We start from the raw sequence: 23454 nt of genomic DNA, 5'->3' as shown, positions 1-23454 counted from the left end.
GGAGTCAGTATTAATTTTCACTCTGCACATTAAATCAAGGGCCAGGCATGATATATTTAATAGGCAAAACATACTGAATCTGTTACCAAATATCATCAACGTCCTCTTAGAGGTCTGGAGATCTGTTGTCGATAGAATTAATACATGCTGGCTCCCTCTTTATGATTTAAATAACAAAAGGATATATACGGTTTACATGATGTGATTAGGAAATCATTAACAGACAGACTACTATAGAGTAATGTGGAATAAAAATTAGCAGGCCTATTAAACAATCGTATCTCGATTTCCTCCTGCCAGAATGTTTTTGCGGTAGGGCTTCTTGAAAGCAGTCAGAACTATTCTGACAAATACAGGTCTTAATTCTTCGCAAAGTTACACAGCAGTACAGATGGAGATAATAACCATTGTATTGGGAAACACCAATGTGAGGTGCCTAGTGTTACAGTGATAACCATTAGTTAAATAATGAGAGGGCCTGCTTGTTAGGAACTCTAGCCCCACAAACTGTTTGGCCGAAGGAATGACCCTCAAATATTTAGAACAATACAATTCACAGGAATGAATTGACTACAATGTTATACGTCTTCGCGAGTTGTATCTATTAAAACCACCTCCCCTGAAAGATACCAGACATTTCTTTTACAAAGGGAATATAATCACATGGATGAACACGAGGCAGTCTGTAAATTTTAAAAAACATAAAAATTAAACTAACAATTATTAGATTCTGCCAGTACCAATATACAGGTACTGCATACACAGAATCATGTGAATCAAATAGGATTTCAGTTTTAGTATTTAATCTTTATTTCCCACCATTAAGGAGCATCAAGTGATGAACAACTAAACATACTCTTAGACACAATAGGGGTGTGGCGGGAAAATATGTTCCTGGCCACAAAATACTTGACCTTCCTTGAATTTGATGACTGAGTTCCTACAGTGGTGTTTGGTGTTAATTACAAGATACAATCGGGACATTGCCCAACCAACTGTAGCGAACCAGATAGAAGAAGCCCAGAATATATGTGTCTCACAAATTGGTTAAGTTAAAGTTAAACATTTTAAATGGTTGGAAACTATATGATTTGTCCATTAACTTTACTCCCTATTTGGTTTTTCAAGAAGCCGGAATGAACTACAGTTTAATTTCACTAACGTGGGCCCACCTATTTGTAGATTTAATGATTTACAACAGAATATAAAGCGATCTAAGCCACATGTAACTGTCATGTCTATGCACATACCTTTAGGAAATAAACAAAATATTTGAGCTTAATTGATAGTAATTGTGATATGAAAAAAACAATGTGTAAAAAATTACAACATGGAAACATCCAGACAAGATGGACCAGCAATGTTCTGTGTTAAATACGGGGGCACGAAGTATAGCCAGAAATGATGACAGGTCTATAGCTAGTTGCAACCATGGAATTGAAAAATAAATTATAAATGCAGATTATCCAGAATGGGTGGTTTAACCCCTTCCCTGCGTGCGTCGGCCAACGGCCATCGTGAGCACTACCTGGCTAGTGCTGCGCAGGTCTGTTGGGTAACACGGCCCCACCCACTCTTCAGAACTCCCCAACCGCGACGGAATTTGGGCCGCAGTTAAGGAGTTAATAATGAATGGAGAAAAATGAAAACATTTAGAAAATTGGAGACTGACAACGCTCTCAAACTTACCAGTGACATCAATAGGGTCTGTAGTGTAGTTCCTATATCCCTAATAGGCCCTGCGCATTGGAATAGCATACACTATAGAATTGACATAGGACTGAAGTCAGTATGTTTCTATCAAGTACATTAAACTTAATTGTGTGTGCCAGCTAACTCAGAGGTCACTAGAAACTTTCTCGAATAAACAAGAAGGGATTTGTCTCTGACAACCGTATAAACATGACAACTTTGTTTCCCTTCTAGTTGGAACAATATCTTCAGAGTCAAGGAAACAATAGATAACTATTTCACTCAGTCAATCATGCATGCTTCGTTTCTACAGAGTTGCATAGAAATAGAGAGACAGGCGTTTCAATAAAAAGTGGTTAATTGAATAGTCTTCTTTCTCATGCAAGAGATATGAACTGCTACAATCGTTAAATAGAATGCGAAGTATAATCTGTACAGCGTAAACAGTAATATAAAATAATACTGTAATAGCATTGTCTGTTGCTATGGTATATATAAAAATACATACATAAATAACACAGGCTAAACTACTCAACTGGTGCTTCTAAAATAATCCTACCCAGTGTACCTAACCTAGGTCAAGTACGAGGGAAGAAATAGGTGCTGCTTTAGCATAGGTTTAGTTTTGCCAAGAACTGCCAAAGGTTTCTCTAGGTTCTAATCAGCTCCATACCTTAGAATGAGAGAGGTTGGTATCTCCTTCCCGGGACTCAATTTCCCAACACCTCGCAAGGGGAGTCAGAAACACTGGAGCTGGATTCTCGGCAGGAGGATGAAAGCGTCTAGTCAGTGCGTCAGCTTGGGAGATGACTTCCTTTAGGACTTGCTGTGGCGAGCTGCGTCGTGCAAGTAGGTAGTCGAACTGCACCGAACCACACTGTGCTTTGCCATAGCAAGTGAAGGTATATTTATACCTTGAAGGTGTTTAGGAATGCCGATATTGACGTAAAAGTCGGGCATATGAACGTCATGAATGAACCCCCAAGGAATAGATGTTCATGCATAATAAATGAGTTCTTGGAGAAATCAATATCCAGGCAAGGGGAAGTCCCTAACAGCTTAAGAGTCTGGTTTTCCAAGAACTCGTTGTGACATAGATGTACGGATGGAAGTAGCCATGCCTGTATTTGGGTAGCATGGACTATGCCTAAATAAGGACTGGATTTCTATGCCTATATAAAGGGTAATGTGAAATATACCTATATAAGGGCATGAATCGGGAAATTCATACGGAATCTAAATCGATACACAACAGGTCAATCACATGCCAAAAAAACAAACAATGGCAACGACAATAGGTCAGGCTTTAAATGATTGTTGCAGGGTAATGTGGAGCATTACAAGTAGATAGCTTTGCAATGGATATATACTTGTGTGGAAGCAATAAACTGAAGAATAAATATTGGTGTTGGTTAAAAGGTCAGGTGATAGTTGCACTGTCAAGCCAGACCTACAAATTCTTGGAGGTTAATGAGTGTCCTCCTCCCATCTGTGCTGCTGGCCGAGAACATCAAAAATTATCTAGTTATCCAAGACACACACTTTAATAGCATTACAAAATCATGAGAGTGCACCTGTAAATTTAATCTCGGGTAGCTGGATAAATGAACAAAATGATCACAGCTGTTGGAGGGCAAGCAATTTTTTGTGGAAGCACACACTTCGGTCTTATCAAAAACATATACACCTGGCTCCCAACATGTGGGTGGAGCCAAAGTCCTTCTCCTGGTGAATCCCATATAAATGGCTGGCAATAGCTGCACTGTTAAGCTAGACCATAAAAAGAGAGAAACAAGTGAAGATTACAGGAAGTTAAAAAACACTCTGTTTGCAAGACTTTGTTAATAGTCCCTGAAGTATCAAAAACGAATGCTACAGAAAGGTGTTGGCAAATCATATCTAAACTGGGTAGAACTGGACCAATACTGAGAATACAGAATGTAACAGTTGAGCAATCACACAGCATCTAGTATTTGTCAACAATCTGCAAGAGAGTGTTGATTATGTGTACCCCAGAGGATTTGCTGCTATATATTGCACCCAGTGAAATTAATACAGTGAGGTTCAGAATTCACATAATGTGATATAGAACAAAACGTACAAGTTTGCCCCTAATAATGGGCCAATGCAGGGGTTTTGGTGCTTTCAGCACCAACATCTGCAAGTCCTCCTATTTAGAGGCCCTTTCTCCCCACTAAAATTCGGCAGATTCGACCTTTACTGAACCACTTGTAATCATGACCCTTTGTGCCAACAGGTGTTGGTGCACTAGCCACTGATGAGGTTGGAAAGCAGGGTCTTCATACAAGAGTCTGGAGTTATTCAGGTAAGAAGTAATCTCCTTACTGCATGTTGGCCCTTAGGCTACAACAACAACAGGTAGGTCCTGCCAGGGTTCCATCCTTCCATCGACTATCCCCATCTCCTAACTTCCACGGCCGACCATAAACCAACATTCTATCACATCTTCACTCTCAGCAGTCCACTCTCTGTGTTCCAAACACCAGCTCAGACATACAGGGAATAGGAACAAACAGGATACTACAGTCACATTTTAAGAATACACTAATAAACGTGGCCATCGACATTCACTATAACAAAGTAGTTGCAATGATTGAATCTAGTAAGCCCCTGGACCAAAAGGTCTCGCAACTGATGAACTGAGGCGTGACCCCAGTTTTGGGAGATATAGTTTCTAGATCCGAACACTCATACTATTATGTAATAGCTTATATGGGAAGCTTTACACTAAGGGCCCGATGTAGGTAAATTCCATTTACCGATTTTGAAATACCGAATCCTACCGATTCGGTATTTCAAAATCGGTAAATGGTATGTAGGTCCCAACATCTGGATTCGTTACCGAATCCTTAGCAATTCTTTAATTACCGATTCGGTAAATACCGAATCGGTAATGCCCATTCATTCCTATGGGCTTTGAAGCCCATAGGAATGATTAGGCATTACCGATTCGGTATTTACCGAATCGGTAATTAAAGAATTCACAAGGGTGCAGGGGGTGTCACTTTGACACCCTCTGGCACCCCCAAAACAGGCACAGGTGCCATGTGGCAGGCAGACCTGCCCTAAGGGCAGGTCTGCCTGTCACATGACATAGGTGTGCATGCACACATGTGCATGCACACCGGAATCGGTATTTTACCATGGATTTGTATTCCATGGTAAAATACCGATTCTGTAAGCCATGTGCAGAAGGTACATTGCCTACCTACATAGCATTTTCGGTAATTTTACCGAATCGGTAAATATTACCGAATCGGTAATTATTTTACCGATTCGGTACATATTACCGAATCGGTAAATTTACCGATTCGGTAATGATACCGATTCGGTAAAATTACCGAAAATGTGCCCCTACATCTCGGTAGCCCTTTACCGATCGGAAACGGCCGAAAATCGGTATTTTCGGCCGTTTCGGATCGGTAAAGGGCTACCTACATCGGGCCCTAAATGACTACTACTACTAAAGAAATAGGTAAAAGAAATTAACATATTGCCATGCCACTAGAATAGACAGGCTTTAGGAACATTTTTAAACAATGGGCTTTTGGCCTATATTAATGAATAGTATGCTTGAAAACATGGGATTGCCTCATTCCTCTTCTTAGGGCTTTTCAATTACGCCACAGGCACTCGGGTGGCGATAATAATTAGGGGGTGGTAATTTGTGAACCAAGAAGAGTTCCTTGAATATTGGTTTAAGACCGATGTGTGTTTTCCTTCTCCTCCTCTTTAACCTTTATACAGCAGACTTGGGATGACGTTACTAGTAATAAATGTTCAGTCCCTCCCAAACTTGATCGTAATGCCTTTTATTATTTACATTACACTAACAAAACCATTCGTATGGATCGGACTGCCAAAGGTCTTCAACACTTCCTGAAAGCCTTGAGTAAATATAAGCTTGAAAATGATTTATGTATACACAACGAAAACAATAGTATATGGCAAACGTATGACCTTCTTATCTAGATCACACGAAATGGGGTGTTATGTTATCTTTTAAATATCACGGGGTCTCTCTGGAGATTAGGGCCAGTCATACGTCTTTTTGCAATAAGCTCAAAGTTAAACTGTTCTCCGTAATCTTTGCAACACCCTCCTCTAATGGCAATTACACCAAAAATAAAACCCTTGCTTAAGTTGCATAAAGCTAAATTTGTACCTACATTGATTATAACATGAATGTCACCTGTTTTTTTAACACGTTTGTTTATTACTACAGCTTCACAGCACATTTGATGTTAGAAATCAATACAGTGGTAGGTGGCTTAGTGGCGTCAGCTGTAAATGTCTCTTCCTAGCATACAGATTGACAACAGCATAATTGAGGGCTCACCAGTCTTTTGGTAGTACTCGCTACTCAAAGGGAGTAGGGGTGCGGGCACATATGCAGGAGAACCATACGATACAGAAACAATAACATGAAAACATTCCATATTACCTGTAACTTAGAACCGTGTCCACGTATCTGAGTCTCCTGTTGGTGTGTGCAAGCAATATCTGAGGAGGAAAGGATAGGAGGGAAAAAAAGGGAAGGAGGGAAAAAAAGGGAAGGAAGGATGATCACGGCCTCAGGGGAGGGGGAAATGTCGGGCGGTGGGGGTTGGTGGGGGTAGAGGACCTACAGACCTGGCAGCCCCTGTGAGAGTGGTTGCATCGCACCTCACATATGTCTCCACCGATTCCCGAACATGTCCCACCTACAGCCCCGGTGTTTTTGTGCATTTATCTCCTGCAGGATCAGCCTCCCTGCTGCGACTGGCTCAAAACTCCTTAGTCAACCCCCTCAGCACTGTCCTCCACAGGTTTATCATCCGACCCAGGGAACTCTCATTCATAAACCACCTCAGTCCAGAGGGGCGCGATAGGTCGGAGGCCAACCCCTGTGCCTCCTCTCTTTGCAGTGCTCTCTGCTCGGCCTGAGCCCAAAGTGTGACACAATTCACCCGGGTTTCCAGGCAAGGGCCTCTGGGCGACTTCCAAGCCATGGCTACTCACTGTCTGGCCAAGGCCAAAATCAAGGCTCAAAATCTAATCCACATCTTCTTGGGCGCCGGACTGTAGAAGAGGCCCAGGAGGCAAACGGAGGTGTATTATCAAGTGATCCCATTGAGTCTCGCTACAACCGCGCCTCAGAACCCCATGAGTCCGGGGCATCCCGAGGTCATGTGGTCAAAATCTGAGTCCAGTGCCGCACAGCTAGGACACCTCCTAGGGCCCCACCCTATACCATCCTAATCCTGTGGGGGGTAACAAAAGTCATATGGGTGTAGTTGTATTGGATATTTTTAATGCGTGAGTTGCGAGAAACCTTCTGTGGATAAGCAAGTACCCTCTTCCAGTCAGCATTGGACATGTCCCTACTCAGTGCAATTTGTCCAGCGGGCCCAGAGGGCATCTAGTGGTTTCAACATTAGTCCATTCAGTGCCCTGTAAAACCATGTGACCAGGTGGGTGCCAACTGCCAGCGTCAAGAGGAGCCAGAGGACCGCGTGAGTGGGTGGCTCCACTTCCGCAGTGCCCACAGGTCTCATAAGGTATGAACCAGTGCTTCGTAATTAAGAAATTCACCCAGTGGTAGACCAGTCTATTCCACCAGCTCTCCGAACGGGACAAGGGCATTCATCTGGAAGGAGTCGCCCAGGGCCAAGACCCTCCTCTGTCCATTAATCCAATTGCCCTGCAGTAAAGAAATGCATAGGCTCACCATAGGGTAGGCTCACCAATGGGAGCTCGGGCCATAAGTAGTCGCCATCCCAGTGCGGCCCAGCCCCCTTCTCCAGCAGGCAAGGGTAGAGGACATCGGGATACCCGAACAGGGTGTTCATATTGCTTGGCATAATAGTTTCGCCAGCAACTGCCCTTGGTTAGGCTCAGTGCCCATCTGCTCTCTGGTCGGATCAACCAGACGAGGAGTCTCCCGGATTTCCATTCCTCTTCATGGGCCTTATTCACATCGTTTTTATAGTCATGGCATCTAAGCGAACATATGACATTACAACGCATGCAATTACAACGCATGCTTTTACAACGCAGTCCTTACATAGCAACTACCTTTACATTGCATGATTTTACAACGCATGCCATGACAACGCTTTTTTTAAAACTACCATTACAACGCATTCCTTACAACGCATACCATTACAACGCATACCATTACAAAGCATAATACTTTTAGGGCAACAGTAGGGCAAGTGTTGGATAGTGTAGGGGTAAAAATTACTATTCCCACTCCAGTGAGTGCAACAGTAGGGAAAGTGTTGGATAGTGTAGGGGTAAAAATTACTATTCCCATGTACCCCAAAACCCATACCCACCCTAATACTAAAAAAACTCCATAACTTACCTTATAATGCGTTGCAATGGCATGCATTGTATTGGCATGCATTGTAGTGAAATGCGTTCTAATGGCATGCATAGTAATGGCATGCGATGTAAAGGCAGTTGCGTTGTAATAGTTGCGTTGTAAAGGTAGGTCATTGTAATGACTGCCTAGTAATGGATATTTCCCATCTAAGCTGTTCCACAGCCACATTATACGATTATCGTGCCTCCAGTAACCGCAAGAATGCACTAGGGCTCACACCTTCTTCACTATATCGCACATGGAGTTGGACCTCCAGTTTCCCGAGATCCTATTCTAAGTCATGACAAATGCCCACTGAGTGGCGTAGGCAATGTCTCCTCACTACTGCTTTAAAGGCCTCTTACTCTGTGCAGCGACTCGTTGTTGTCTCCGAGTAGGAGGCAAAATAATCCATAAGCCGATCAGCTAGAGAATCTCCAAAATGGATGTCTTCCAGGGATGCCGAATGGAGTTGCCATGTTGGTATGAGAGGGCATTCATCTATGGGGAGCAAGATCAAAAAGAGAGGACTGTGGTCCAATAAGGTGCGGCCCAGATATTCAGTGTGTGTTATGAAGCTGCTAAGTGACTTAGTGCACACAAAACGATAAATTCTACTATGAACTTGGTGCAGGCCCGAACAGAAGGAATAGTCCCTTCGGTTGGTTGTGCCAAGGGTCCTCTATGCCCCAGTGGGTGGTCGGAGCATTTAGGCCAGCAGCTACTCTATGAGCTATGGTCCCCTGGAGCAGGGGAGTGGAACTGTCTATAGCTGTATCTGTATCAAGGACATTGTTAAAGTTGCCACCAATGATGTACGGCCCCCCTGTCAAGTGAGCTAGTCGAGCTGACAAAGTTTGAAAGAACAAGACCTGATCTTGGCATGGCACGTAGACACTACCCAGGACCACAGGTTGGCCACGGGGTCGCCCCTCTACTACGACATAGCAGCCCTTTTTATCAATGTCAATTGTAATAGCTTCAAAGGGAACCCACGCCCACAGCCATATCAAGGCTCCCCTTGCAAATGCTGACTATGTAGTAGTGTGAAGTTGTCCCCATCACGTCCGTCGAAGGCGATCATCTTCCACAAGAGTGAGGTGCATTTCTTGAAGCAAGGCAACATGCACCCCCGTCTTTTAAGGTAAGTCAAGATTTTGTGCTTTTTAGTGACCGTGCCCAGGCCACGTATGTTCAACATCAATAATTTTTAGGTGTGTAGTGTGTTAGCCATATAAGCTGTTACGCAGCAAACTGGCAAAGGCGATTACAAAACCATCTCCACCAGCCCAGCAGTCCCTCCATATTATAGGTGCACTCCAGTGACAGAAAAAGACAACAACTAAGAAAGCAAACACCACAACTCCTGATCCTATGAGCAGCCCAGCAACTGCCAGCCACCCAAACTATGTAGATCAAAGAAAGCAGTATCACACAGCATTCTCGCTACTGAACTTCCAAAGCGGAAAGAAAGAGGGGGACGACAAAGGCAGTCAATCAGTTCAGGCTCCCACAGCCACATCAACCCAGCTAGCAAAGACACATCCCATATGGTGGGCCCATTGTGTCGGGTAAGAGAAGTGGACCTGCTCAAATAACGTCTTCTGTGGTTTGGGGGGTCAGCACTGGGAGCCCATCTTTCTCAATGTGAAGCGAGTTGGAGTCATTGGCATACTCCTGGTGATCAGAGCTGCTGTTGTTCTCCCTATCTGAGGTCCCAGTTTCAGTTAGCAATGCTGCAGCCTACAGCGCCGCCACTCTGCCCATTTTAGACTAAGTCTGGGTGGACTTTAGTGATGGTCTCACCTGCATGCCCCTTCTGTATCAGCGTAAACTTTTTCTGTCCCAGCCCTGTACACCTCCAACCAAGCCCATCAGGGCTCTGGCAGAAGTGAAAGTGGCCATCTAACAGTATCTTTAGCCGTGCTAGAAATATAAGAGCCTACGGAGTCCCTTCCATCCAGAGCGATCGGTTCACTTCCGAAAAGGAGGCATACTTGGTCTGTACCGTTGCGGTGAAGTCCGGGAACAATGTGACCTGACCATTTCCAACTCAGGGCATGCACCCTGTGCTCGTTGCAACAGCACATCTGGGTTTTTATACTGTAGCAACATGGCGAGCATAGGTCAGGGTGGGTGGCCTGGGGCTGTCTGTCGGACAGGCACTTGTGTACCTGTTCCAGGGCAAAGAAGTGCATGAGTTGGGCCGGGGCCACAGTTGTTTTCAGCCAAGGTTGTAAGCCAACATATCCAGCCCCTCTGTTCCTTTGGGGAGGCCAATGATTCACATGTTGTTGCGCCTACTGAGTCCATCTGCATCTTCCACCCTGTGTTCCAGTCATTGCACCCGTACTGACAGGTGATTAAGTTGGGTTTTCATGACTTGATGCAAGGGTTGCAGGTCCGCAGTGGAAGTCTCCGTATGCTTCACCCTGTTAGCCATCTTTTGATGGTTCACGCGGAGCAGGCGTAGTTTAACTGACACCTTTCCTATATCATGTTGGAGAGTAGACTTCGAATCTTCTATGGCCCCTAAAATCTTGTCCAGAATGCTGTGCAAGTTGGGTGGATAGGGGGCTAGTGGAGCTTCCAGGTCAGACACGTCTTGTTGAGAATCTGGTAGCAGTGAGCGCAGCCCCTACGGTTTGGCCCTTAATCTTCCCATGGTAGGCACAAGTGTCCTACACTTCAATAAGTATCTTCCCACACCCAGGTTGGGGGGGACAAGGAGTTCACCGCATCAGAAAGTCAGCTAACTATACTGCGTCCTATCTAGAATCTCCCTGGGTCGCCAAATATCACAAACCTCGCGTATTGACAATACTTGTCAGAGGAGTCACCATTGCGCTGCCAGGGCCCCTAGAACTGCCCCAGAGCACGGACCAACAACCACTCAGGTACTCAAATTGGGTCCCCACCACAGGGCGCCCAACCTGCATGGTCCACACCTGTAGCGATAGCCTCTTACCACCAATGTTGGCAATCTCAGACATCAATCAAACCGGGTCGGAGGGTTCCATGGTCTGTCCAGGAGGTGTCAGTTGGAACAGTGGCCAGGCGTGAGGTCCCTGCTGGAGCCCCCTTCATCTCTGGCTATCAGCTCCTATTCTGATCACGTGGCTGGGGACGGCCTCTTGCCACTAATGTTAGCCGCCTCAGTGCTTCTGAGGCCCTTCCCTTTCGGTGACCCTCTTTAGTGGGAGACCTCCACAGTAGTCACACTCTTAGTCCAGGGTCTGTGGCACCCTAGCAGGACCCACTCGCATCACCGTTGGCTCTAGCTTCCATGGTCGGTGAGCTCTAATGTAGCATAGATTCTAGGTGGTGGAGGGGGAGAAAGCGTGGCCCATTAATCAGAGCATTCCCCACTGTGAAGGCAACCTTCATCTAATGAACACCACTCAGGTAACACAGACTCCAGCTCGGTGTCGCCTCCAGCTTCCAGGGTGCCATCCCCTTACCCACAGCAGTCTCCAGTGGTGAGAATAGTAAATTCCCCAAACTCACAGGTAACTCAGAAGTCCAGAGAGGTATACCGGCAAGCCCATTCTACGCTCCCCAGGACTCTGAACTTTTTCACTAATAAGGGACACTGAAAGGGCCTGGAATGTCAGGTGCAGTGAAGCGGCCCAGGGGAAGCACTTCACCCGCAAGACGCCACCGGCAGCTATGAGGTAATGGGAGAGGGGAGGCAGTAGGGCATTCACGCATCGCAGGGTCACAATTCGTCAGCCCTGTGATGCTCCCAGAACCGCACTCACCCAGGCCACCATCTGCACCGTCCACTCCCATCGTATCCCAGGGCTCACTTCGCAGTCATGCCTGCAGCGCGGCCCTGCCTCCAGTCAGGGATGTTCAGAAACAAGCTGTGGCTGCACGCCAAATTGAGTGCTGATGTCTGTGCCAGCCAGCGAGTGGCCCCCAGCATCTGGGCCGCTAGTGAATCAGTGGGGCCCAACCACCATGTTTGTCGGCAAGTTCCCGGCAAGGGAGCAATCACCCTTGCTTAGGGAGTCGTCTGGAGATAGTCGTTTGCAAGAATGCCCTCCACAGTCCTTCCGTTATCCCATGCCTTTAGTGCATAGAGTGGATGGTGCCCAGCGTGGGAAATTTGGCAGGATTTATTGCAGGCTGATGCAGAGCTGGCAGTCTACACGTCTGCCATCATGGCCGGCTTCCCTCGCCCCTCCAATATCACTATTGTTAGAGATAGCATTCTTCACCATACATTAAACTCATAGTTGAACTGTGTTGGGCAAAAGGCTTGCATTCAAAGGGAGTAATCAAGAGATAAATAATTGTTGATTTTCCAAGCACGTGTATCTTTTTGAGGTCGATTTTTATCGTGTATGGACAGACACATGGTGTATTGTGGTACAGAAAAGTGGAAGTGTGAGTGAGGGGACTAGTAAATCGGAATGCAGTGCATAGGATTCCTGTGTAGAGAGGGCATGCAGAACATAAGAAATGAATTAAAAAAATAAGGGAGAAAGTGAGAATGAAACACAGTAGAAGGTTGATTGCTAATAAACTGATAAGTGTGTAAACTTTTAATCCAGTGGTTCTTAATCTGTGGTCCGGGGAGCCTTGGGGGTCCTTGAAGCCTATTCAAGGGACCTGTGTGGCTTAGAAAATTAAATAATATTAACAGATTAAAAATAGTATATAAAGAAGCAATGTGTAAAGGTGACATTTTTAACACATTCTGTAAAGGAATTTGAAATTTGCAGTTAAAAATTAAGTTAGTATCCTCAGTGTGATTAGTGGGAGTAGTGCAAGCACATAAAAAGATTATAGTATGGACGATTAGTGTCCTAAATTGAATTTACAAAAAGTTTCAACCTTCCCATTATAAAAGAAATATATTTTTTAATCTGTTTGTGATTTAAATTAAATATTTCATCATTTGTGTATATGTCTAATTAATGTTTGTTTCTGTATTTTTTGCGTATTAGTTTGTGATTCAAATCATCAAAAATGCTTAGGCCAGGGACCCTGTCTTCCAGCAATGGCTCAGTAGGGATCCCCAGACTCCAATAATGATTCAGTGGGGGTCCTCGGACTCCATTCATGATTAAGTCAGGATCCACAGAAGTCAAAAGGTGAAGAACCGCCATTCTAATCCACCATCATCACATATTTCATATTCATTTTTGTCAAAGCTGATTTTGACAAAGCAAAGTCAAAAGCACGTCTTGAGACGATATTGAAGCGAATCCATAATCACAGATATACACATAAGTATATGCTCACTGCTTGGTGTGAAGACAGCGGCCTGGCACTTGCAAGGTGCGTAGGAGCGGCTGACAATTCCAACCTGCAGCCTTCTCCCAGCACACCTGTCTGTGATTCACTCCCACTGAAAGGCCAGAACAGGTGTCTCTCTCAGACAGTACAGCTGTGGCGAGTCATCATGGAGTCATGCCACAGCTTTTGTGTCTGGGATTACAGGATTATATGTGTGTAAGTGCATCTGTACCTTGCGGTACAGGTTTTACCAAACCAAATAATACACATAAGAACTGCTTCATTAACTGTACTACACAACTGATATGGCCAAATATAGAGTGCTCACAACACAAGGAGGGAGGTACCCTTAAAACCGTTAGGGGACAGGGTAAATAGTTACGAAACAACAAAAACGTCCCTGGTTGGTGGAGATATATCCTCATGCGTAAGATAACCTAGGCCAAATGGCTTGAGGGTTATCTACGCTAACAGAGACTACAAATATGTCAAACACCCTATTGCAAATAATCAGTCAGTGTAGGTACCCTATCTGTAAGTCACACAACAATTAAGAGACTATAATTTCTACCAGTATAAAAACAACAATTTATTAAAACGGTTACAGAATCAATTTGCATCAGAAAGCACATTATACAATAAAATACATGTTATACGTGAGCAATTTTATATGTCGAAATTCAACACTGTACGACAAGGACTGAACAGTAAAGAAGACTGGGAGAGGATCTTATAAAATCCTCCTTATAATTAAAGTCTCATGGCACAAGGTAGTTCCTTGGCGCCCCTCCCTGCATAACAGTCTACTAGAACTAGATCAGGCAAAAGACGGGTCATAGTATGTAACCACTAACAGGACCCATAATAACACGCCCATAGATCTTCCATAATCACTCTAATTATAATGGCAAAATCCTAACCCTGATACCTATGGTTTCCCCCCCCCCCCACACTATCCAGTACCCGGGTGAATTGTAGAGGGTACAAAAAAATCTCTTTGATCTCCGCTTGTAACACGCAATTGGACCTTTCCAATATGCTAGTCACAAAATCACAAAATATCAATAACATCAGGTAAATAAAACGCTCAAGAATATCCATTCATTGTAAGTCAGGCGCAGCAACATACGATCCGCGCTCTGAGAAATATAGTTAGACCGGCAACGTAGACACATATCGAAAAGAAATGAGTAGTTAAAATTGTATACTGATACATGACGCAAAAACTCTTTGAGGAATGCTTCAGTAATGAAGGTGCAAATCATTTAACTAGATTTAAGGATTGTGCTTTTCAATAGTATGCAGTACGTTAATAGTAGGAATCTGTAAAGGTTTGGGGTCTGGACATATTCAAGATCCCTCTAAACACAGTACATCAATCGCAATCATGACTAGTGAAAGATGGCCGACGCAATTTTCATTAAGGTTCTGCCATGTACGTCGAGCCTATTATAAGTGAACGCCGCTCGATATTAAACAGGTTGCAAGAAACCTTCACATATAAAAGAACTTAATAAGAAGATAACATGATTCAAATACCGAGGGAAATTGATATATATATTTAGTGCCATATACGATAAAGTGCCGACAATAATAATTTGCCCATCCTAACATGGCGGCCTTTTCTCTCTAAAAACTTGCGCGACAGGTATAATCACCTGTTTTCAATTACCTTTAACTTCGCGCGGTAATCACCCAATATAAGAGGACAGACAACAATGGGAAACAGTCCATGAGGAAGCTGTATCCGGATTAAGGCGACAGGGAGGCCGATACCCATTGAGAAGGTAAGAACCGCCCGTAATTGCGTCTTGGAACTCGAGGCTATAGAGAGAAGTAGCCTATTTCAGAAACAGAGACACTGTTCGGGTGTTGGGAAAGAACTGCCCACTCCAAGCGGTGATATAGTGCATACTCTTACTAGAGCTTGTCCCATATCTAAATCTTGAGTCAGGACATAGATAAGAAAGTAGTATACTTGTATTGCACCTAAAATATGCAACAAAAAGGGTTTATGTTTTAACTAACCGAGCTTACTGGAATTTTTCCCCCACCCTTCCGCTCAAATCTACCAAAAATAGTCCTAAACAGGATGAAATGTAAAAACGCTAAGACTGTAATGGTAAGGCAAACGGCCCTTAAGGCAATCGCGTCTATCCCAGTGACGGTTAGACTAACTAAGAAAAGGGTAATACTCACTATCGCTGCGAAATTAAGTAAGGTAGACAAGGGGAATCAAGATTATACGGCTGAATTGTCCCCCCTTTTTTCTGGTGCAGATATCACAACCGGCTCCATTCTTAACCCCTTCCAGGCTCATGACGAGCTGGGCTCGTCATGAAGTAGCCTCCTACCAGGCTGATGACGAGCCCAGCTCGTCATGATCAATGGACTTTTGAAAATTCCAGCACAGGAGGAAAATATCATTAGCAGCGATGGTGTTAAAGCCTCCAAGGGAAGAAATCAAAGATAAGCCGGTAGAAGGTAACAAAGAATAGAAACGCACGCCTCTACCCAACATGAAAAGTTGAATCGGTTTACATATAACACCATTAGAGGTTTATTCCCTACATATTGAATTATTTTGGTGTTTAACAAAGGACTCAGGATTGTATTGTTCTTCTACTTCCTTTACCAAAACTATTATGTATTTCTGTCCTGTTTAGTTATATGTGTTTAAAGCCTAAAGATATACGGTGGTCGCCCCAGATACAGCAAAGACCATATATACGAAAATATTTATCCAGGTAATGAACCTTTATTGATAAAGAAACATTGCAATTTACAAAAAAGCCAGGGTATATCTGAATTTTGCAACTTACCCCCTAGGTGGAATAACTATTGATAACCTTCCGCCACTGAAGATACGTCCATAGGAGGCAGATCAAAGACAAAAAATCTGCATCCTTTTTAAGATAACAACTGCTTCGAATCCCTCATACAGTTTGAGGTAGGTTGTATACACTATAGTGATATAAATCAGTCACTAAGAAAGTTAATAGCTAGAATGTAATCAAGGAGACTATTAGTGTAAAGAGACGATATACACTTGAGTGAAGGAGACCCATATGTGATAAATACAAATGGGTCTCAAATGGAAGGGTTCCCACCTTCTAGATGGGTAGAAATATTGGGAAATTATGTATATCGATACTAATACTTATGGTATGTTCTATTATACTGCACTTTAGCCCATTGAGTCTGACAGGATTAATGTGAACAAAAGAATTCTTGTCGCCCCAAGTGAATAGAGTTGGAATGCTAAGTTGACCAATGAAGTTATTAACTCTTGAGAAAGGAGAAATGTATGAACTCTTGTGTATTTAAACCATAGGCATTGTAATGCAAGACCCTATAATGTTGAATATATGTATTGTAATGTAACTTTTTTGCTGTGTCAATGTGACATCTAATGTAACCTTAAACAGTCAGTGTATAATAGGCCCCTATTGATTGTATGTTTTCTGTAATCTTACCTTTTAGAGATTTTTTAACAAAAAACCCCTGTCCTGAAGAAGGTGTTGGCATCAACTAAAGACACCGAAACGCCGCGTCGACTTTTTGTTTTTTTTAAAATAACATGTATTTTATTGTATAATGTGCTTTCTGATGCAAATTGATTCTGTAACCGTTTTAATAAATTGTTGTTTTTATACTGGTAGAAATTATAGTCTCTTAATTGTTGTGTGACTTACAGATAGGGTACCTACACTGACTGATTATTTGCAATAGGGTGTTTGACATATTTGTAGTCTCTGTTAGCGTAGATAACCCTCAAGCCATTTGGCCTAGGTTATCTTACGCATGAGGATATATCTCCACCAACCAGGGACGTTTTTGTTGTTTCGCAAATATAGAGTGCCCAATACACATAAAACTTTACTCCAATACATTTACACCTAGATGTCAACCTATTCTAGAAATTCTCCCAAAAAATTCCCAGAGTACTCAAATGCTGCAACAATAGCAGCTTCCAAGAAGCATTCACAAACAAAAGCATGTAGATAAATCTAAATGTGAATGGTGAAAATTTGTTGGACATGAAGACAGATTTATACAAAAGAGCATTTGCTGTCTTTTTATTTTTTTCCAGAAGGAAAATATTTGCAAACAGACCCTCAATTCTAATCTTGCAGTTGTTCCTTTTACTTTTCTGTGCTACCTATGTATGCATATATCACTGACAGGATCAAATCGTTGACCATGTTCTGGATTAGAATAGACTTGAAATAATTTGTAAACACTCTCAAGTTGAATTTTCACTCACTTAAAAATGCCAGCATTCTGTTGTGGTTTTATGTGTTAGTATATTAACCCATCAAAAATGAATTTATACCATTAAGTAATGATATCAGAGCACCTTCTTTAGATTGAGGAGTGCAAATGCCTTTCTGAATCATGAAAAATGGATATAAAGACAATGATTAGGAAAGGAACTTGAGAAAGACATTAGAGTGGGGAGTCTCGGTATATAACAGTGAAGCTCATGACTGCTAAACGTGCAGTACCTCAAACTTATTTAAAGGTCGAGGAACTGCCACATTTATGATGACAGACCCTTAGCTGACTCTGCCGTCTCGAACCCTTGAGCAAGCAGACCATCTGCACTGGGCTGCCGGGTCATGGTAAACGGTCCACCTTGTAAAGAGCGGGACATCTACCACTGATTTATCGTGCTCGGGACTTCCATGCAAGGCATGACAGACTGGGCTGGAAATGTCTAAGCCCCAACTTTAAAAGTGCAAAGTGGTCATTTTGTACATGGAATTTCAATGTACGCGTGCAAAATACGTTGTGCCTCTGGCCTAAAGAATGGTCTACTTGGTGACACTGTCATATTTGGAAAACATTTCTGATGATGGGTGCCCATGTCACTTTTGGAATGATTCTCAGTATATAGCCTTCCAATTTAGGTAGCTGCCCTTCTCCTGAGAAAGTGGTCAAAAGCCTCGGAGTGAATGTTGATGACAATCTTCAAATGCCTCCCAAGTGCTATCTGGGGTGTTGTCATGTACTTACCATCGACACTGCCCTGGAGGATTTCTACCTGGTAACTGTCGTAAGCAAGACGTGGTGGCCATGATCGGATCTAGACTGGATCACTGTAACTCAGTATATCCAGGAGAGAAGAATTTCCTCTTGCTCTGCTTAGAACTAATTCAGAATCAAAGAGCCTGACTTACAGGAGTTCCTTTCAGAAGCCATTCTTAGAACGTATTCATACTGCGCCGCTAAAACTTGTGCCGCGCCCCCAAAACACCCACCAAAAGCATGAGGTGCAATATGCATGGGTCCTCAGAAGGGTGGGCGACTGGCCGTGAATACCAAGGTAAGCGAGCCTTGGATATAAGCACTTGTTTATAGATGGCGAATTGAAAAGGGTGGGCTTATGGCTACAGCCTGGACGGGGCCCGTTCAACATTCAATGTGTCGATCTCCAATAACATAATTGTCTCACGGTTTTGTTAGGCGCACTTGTGACAAAACTAGTCACCACGTGGACCTCTGGCCAGGTCATCTAGGGGAGCTCTGAGGTCAAGCACAGGACTGTGGTTTGACCACAGAAAGAGAGCACCAGCAGCAAACGCCGCCTCTGCAGCTCTGTGGTTAGGAATATGGCTGCCATGTGACCAGACTGAGCGCAGCGGCGGTGTCACTCACTGCTCGGAGCTCCGTGGTTAGGGACATGTCTGCCAGTGCTGTGAGACCGCACTGAGAGCCTGCGGCAGTCACTGCCCCGAGCTCTGTGCTGAAGTGTATGCAGACCGCCTGCACACACAGGTGGCACCAGCGGAAAGAGTCGCCTCTGGGAGCTCTGTGGTGAAGTCTAGGACTGTCATGTGCACACACAGAGGGTGCCATAAGCAACAGAGCCTGCAGGGAGCTCCCTGTGCACACAACGAACAGCAGCAGGTCCTGTGCGGAGACCTGAAGCCACAGACAGCGCCGGCTTGTGACTCATAGAAAGTAAGGAGAGAAGGAACAGTTTTCGTTTCCCGGGGGTGTGTGAGTCCTCCTTGGATTCATCTCAGCATTGCAGGTAATACTAGGACGTGAAATGGAACACACTTAATGGGCTATAGGGATATAGGCCTATCTATGGGTTCACAGTACAATGTTTCCTCGTAGTCGACGTGGTATTCATTCACCACATTCCATATACCCGACTCTTGGCTGTCAAGCGACCGCTTCCTGGTGAGCCGTGGTTGTCTGGGCAGTGCCACTCCGCTGAGCTCTTCCTTCCTTTGACTCCGCTCCCATGGACTGGCACCTGTGTGCTGTTCCCTCTCCGCACGGACACACTACCCAAGTCTAAACAAGCCACAAGTTCTGTAAATGCTTTGCTCCCCTTAAAATCTGCCCTCGAGTCAATAGGAGGAGAGCAGGAGCGGAGAGGCGGGACCCGGCAGCAATGCAAGTGTTGTTGTTTTTTTTATTTAACTTGCACACAACCCCCATTCTGCCCCCCTCACCCCTTCTTCCCTCCTGCACCCCCACCGCCACCCGCGAGACATGTTGCCCGCCAATGTGTAAAGCCGCACGCACTCCCAGAAGGGTATCTCGGCGCTGAATAACAGAAGTTTATTGGTACCTAACTCAAGGGTAGTCATTTTATCGACCTCGTAAGGATGAAAGGCTGAGTGGACCCGCCGGAATTAGAACCTGTAACCATGGGGGCAGCTATTTCCAGTTCCTCTTTAGATTACATTCTTCGAGTGTTCCTCTTCTTTGACGTCACTCCCCCAGAAACATGTTTAAATATGCATTGATATGTGCACTTAAATCCAGTTTCTGCGCAACAGCCAACAGATGTAGGATCCACCTTGGTGTAATCAGTTCACCTCTGGTCAAACTGGGCCCAATTGTCCGGGCACTCTGTCACGCTACTACAGCTAACTAGAAAGGGAACATTACAGACAAATATGAAGGCCGTTGTGTTCGTGCACAAATCGACCTCGTTACAAACAACACACAGAGAAAGAGTAACAGGGCGTGAATGTCCGCTAAAGCCGTTCTGACGCCCTTTGAAATTAAAACAGCGAGCGACATCAGGAAAAAGGCCCTTTTTCTGGCAATTCTGCACTAGTGCCGAGCGCTTTTGCTATGTGACATTTTTGCATCAACGGCGAGTGCACGAACGAAATTTGAACTTGGTGCAAAAATTGCATTTGTATCTGTTGACGTGGGCAAATGATGTTCCAAAAGTGGTTCCCAATTTTCAGGTATCGGGGCACCTCTGCAAAGTTGCTCTGAATTGGCACAATGTAAGTGAGCTGGTCACAAGGGCCTTGACATTACACGTACATGTCCATTCTCTTGGCGCACTGCTACATTTCATTATGAGTAATATTAATACATATCTTCCCAAAAAATATGTGGAGTTCATGAAGGCATCTCCTTTTGCTCGTTGGAAACGGAAGAAACCCCAGTAGAACCACAGTTCACAACTGAAGTGGAGCATGCAACAGAAGCGCAGAGAATGTAGCGCCTAGACCGCGTCAACGGACTTCAGCCACTTACCGGCGCTACTACGAGCTCGGGATATGTCCCATCCCGTCCTCACCCAGCTCGGCATTTCCTTGCTCTGGTCCGTATGGGGGCAGCAGCCATCTCGGACTCCTAAACAGCCTCACTCTTGACCTTCACAGCACGCGCCGCACTGCAGGGCGCTGCGAACCCAACTGCTATTGGGGGACGCCGCATTTTCAGCGGCACGCGCCTCAGTGGCATAATACGCAGGTTCCTGCTTCAGCTGGACTGGTCTCCTATTCAGCTGCTCAAGCACGAGCTGGAACTCCCCTGTTGATTACAATAGATAAAGCGTCTGCTGCCTGCTAAAGACAGAGTTCAGTGCCAGCGGTTTCCGCGCACCCGCTTTGTACACCTGGCCACACCATGTTTGCATTGGCTCCCTCGGTGGAACGTATTTCAGGTCACGCCCTCTCATTGAAAGCGCAGCTGAGCAGATTAGGTAAAAGGTCTCTCCTAAACAAGAAAGTATTGCACAATGTGTACATCAGGGGTGCAACCCGACTCAGAGTTTGGTGGGGGCGGGGCTTATGTTTTGATCAACGGCGACATAGCCATTTTCAGAGCCTGGGTCACAATGACTAGTTGAGAGGTTGCCTTTACTGAGTGACATGAAAAAACTGGGGGTGGGGAGTCTCTCAAAGGGGCGTGGCAGATGTAACACATAAGCTAAATATCTGTGCTTAGCATAGTGTGCCAGGACTGGTAATTTGCTGCTTCTGTCATTGCATCCAAATATTGAATACAGTAACATTACATCTACAGCAAGCCAGGACTATACGCTTTGTCAATGGTTGTTAGTTGCTTAAGATAATAAAGCAACAAATATGGTTTAGTTGTATAGAATATTGAAAATGCTTCATTCTAAAATGATGAGACTGAAAAAACTATAACGAGTCTCTTTGAGGTCACATCAAAGGCAGTGATGAGCGGTACTGCTGCAGAGCTGAGATTTTTTTTCAGCCTAAGAGCAAAAATGGGTACCAGTCTCAGCAGATTCTTTTTAAAACAGCACTGGCTGGACCCGGCCCACTTAAAGCCCTGGTGGTATGTATGCGTCATAATCCGGTCAGCACTATAACACTCAAACTGCCGAAGGTATATTCAGTGGTACTACAGGGTAACCCTTAATTCCAGCTTCGAATTCATGTTTTTTGGTATGCTTGGCAAGTACCACATCCTCCTTAATACAACTCCTATTTGGAAAGATGTTGGTGATAACCGCATATGATGACGCACAGGAACCGAGCTTAAAATATGATTATCCATAATGCATCCACAGCACAAGAATTAGAGTTATCCAGTGGTATCAGCTGCTGCAACTGTCAGGACATTTGCTAACCATGGCAGTGTCTTTGGTATTGCTATTTTTGAGGTGCATCAAGGCATTTGCTGGATCAGAAACTAGACATAGCTGTTAACTAAATGTCAATCAAAAGGAGGTCTGAGAGACTTATGGTGGTCAAATGATCAAGCATGTATTGCCGTTCATGGTCAAAGGATATGTAATGTCAGGTCCACTTTGGTGTTTTAGTCATTTGAAGTCCAAGACTGCACAGAACCAACACCAAAGCAAGCATCACATATATGAACATTAGTAGCAGGAGAGTAAAACATAGTACTGATTTCTGAAAAAAGTTACTAACAATGCAAGAAGAGGAAACTCTACAGCCTCAAGTCTGTGCCCTTTCTACACAATGTTTTTACAAATTGTTTGGTGCATATATTTCATTGAATCCCCGAGTGTGAGCAAAAGGATCATGAAATATGACTTCTTGCTGTATTGCACAGTAAAAGTATAGTAATGTACTTCTAGAAAAGGATAGTCTGACTTCTTAGAGCAGAGATGGGGTTTTATCAGAACAATTATGAAAAATGTTTTGGATAAACAGGAGTATTTTGCACCGCCCCTCTTGCGAACCTAACTTGCTTCCTCCTACCTCACACACAACTATTAAATACCTAAAATCTCCAAAGCTAATGGGCTATATCCTTCCAGGCCAGATCTTTATCCAACACTTCTATTGGCAATGACTGATGGTGTGCTGATCAGCACGGCTAAACCGAATTAAAATATATATATTTTTAACTGTGTGCTCCCCCAACCTTTCTCACCGGTCTCCCCCCACACACACACATTTTTCTCCAGTTTTTGGCAAAATAAACAGGGGAATGGATGGGGGACAATGCAACACAGGAGGGAAGGTCTAGAGACAACAGAGGGTGGGTGAGAAGGGCTTCGGCAAGCACACAGACAACAGATGGTGGATATGAATTGTTGGGGCAAGCACATGGAAAACGGAGTATGGGCAGGAGGGCCTGGGGCAAGAACACATGCAAAGGAGGGAGGGCAGGGTGTGCTGGAGTAAGCACATGAGCAATAAAGGGTGGGCAGTAAGGGCTAAGGCAAGCACACAGTCAACTGAGAGTAAGGCAAGCAAACTGGCAACACAGAACGGCCATGAGACAGTCGGCCAAGCTCATGGACTACCAGCCACGGTGCGTCCATTGGGGCGTAGGGGCGTAGCCCCACTAAGCCTGCCCTGGACGCACCAAGGCAAGAAGTTGCGATAAACATTGTCTTCACAGTTCAAACAATCAATTATATCGCCACG

General features: G+C 44.3%; 1 protein-coding gene across 3 annotated transcripts in view; it reads right to left on the bottom strand.

Moving 5' to 3' along the window:
- The window catches only part of DENND2B (DENN domain containing 2B), a 1017138-nt gene that overhangs the window by 472129 nt on the left and 521555 nt on the right, over positions 1-23454 (bottom strand). Inside the window, exon 1 of one of the 3 annotated variants that reach the window (XM_086956000.1) lies at positions 20831-21162. The exons of the other annotated variants lie outside the window; for them this stretch is intronic. The gene's annotated coding sequence lies outside the window, so the exon portion shown is untranslated. Of the gene's footprint in view, positions 1-20830; positions 21163-23454 lie in introns of those variants that run through there. 3 annotated transcript variants of the gene reach the window in all.

The sequence above is a fragment of the Lissotriton vulgaris genome, chromosome 2_1, assembly GCF_964263255.1.
Source record: "Lissotriton vulgaris chromosome 2_1, aLisVul1.2, whole genome shotgun sequence".
NCBI lineage: Eukaryota > Metazoa > Chordata > Amphibia > Caudata > Salamandridae > Lissotriton > Lissotriton vulgaris.
The sequence above is the reverse complement of the archived record's forward strand: the minus strand, read 5'-3'. Positions and strand labels throughout refer to the sequence as shown.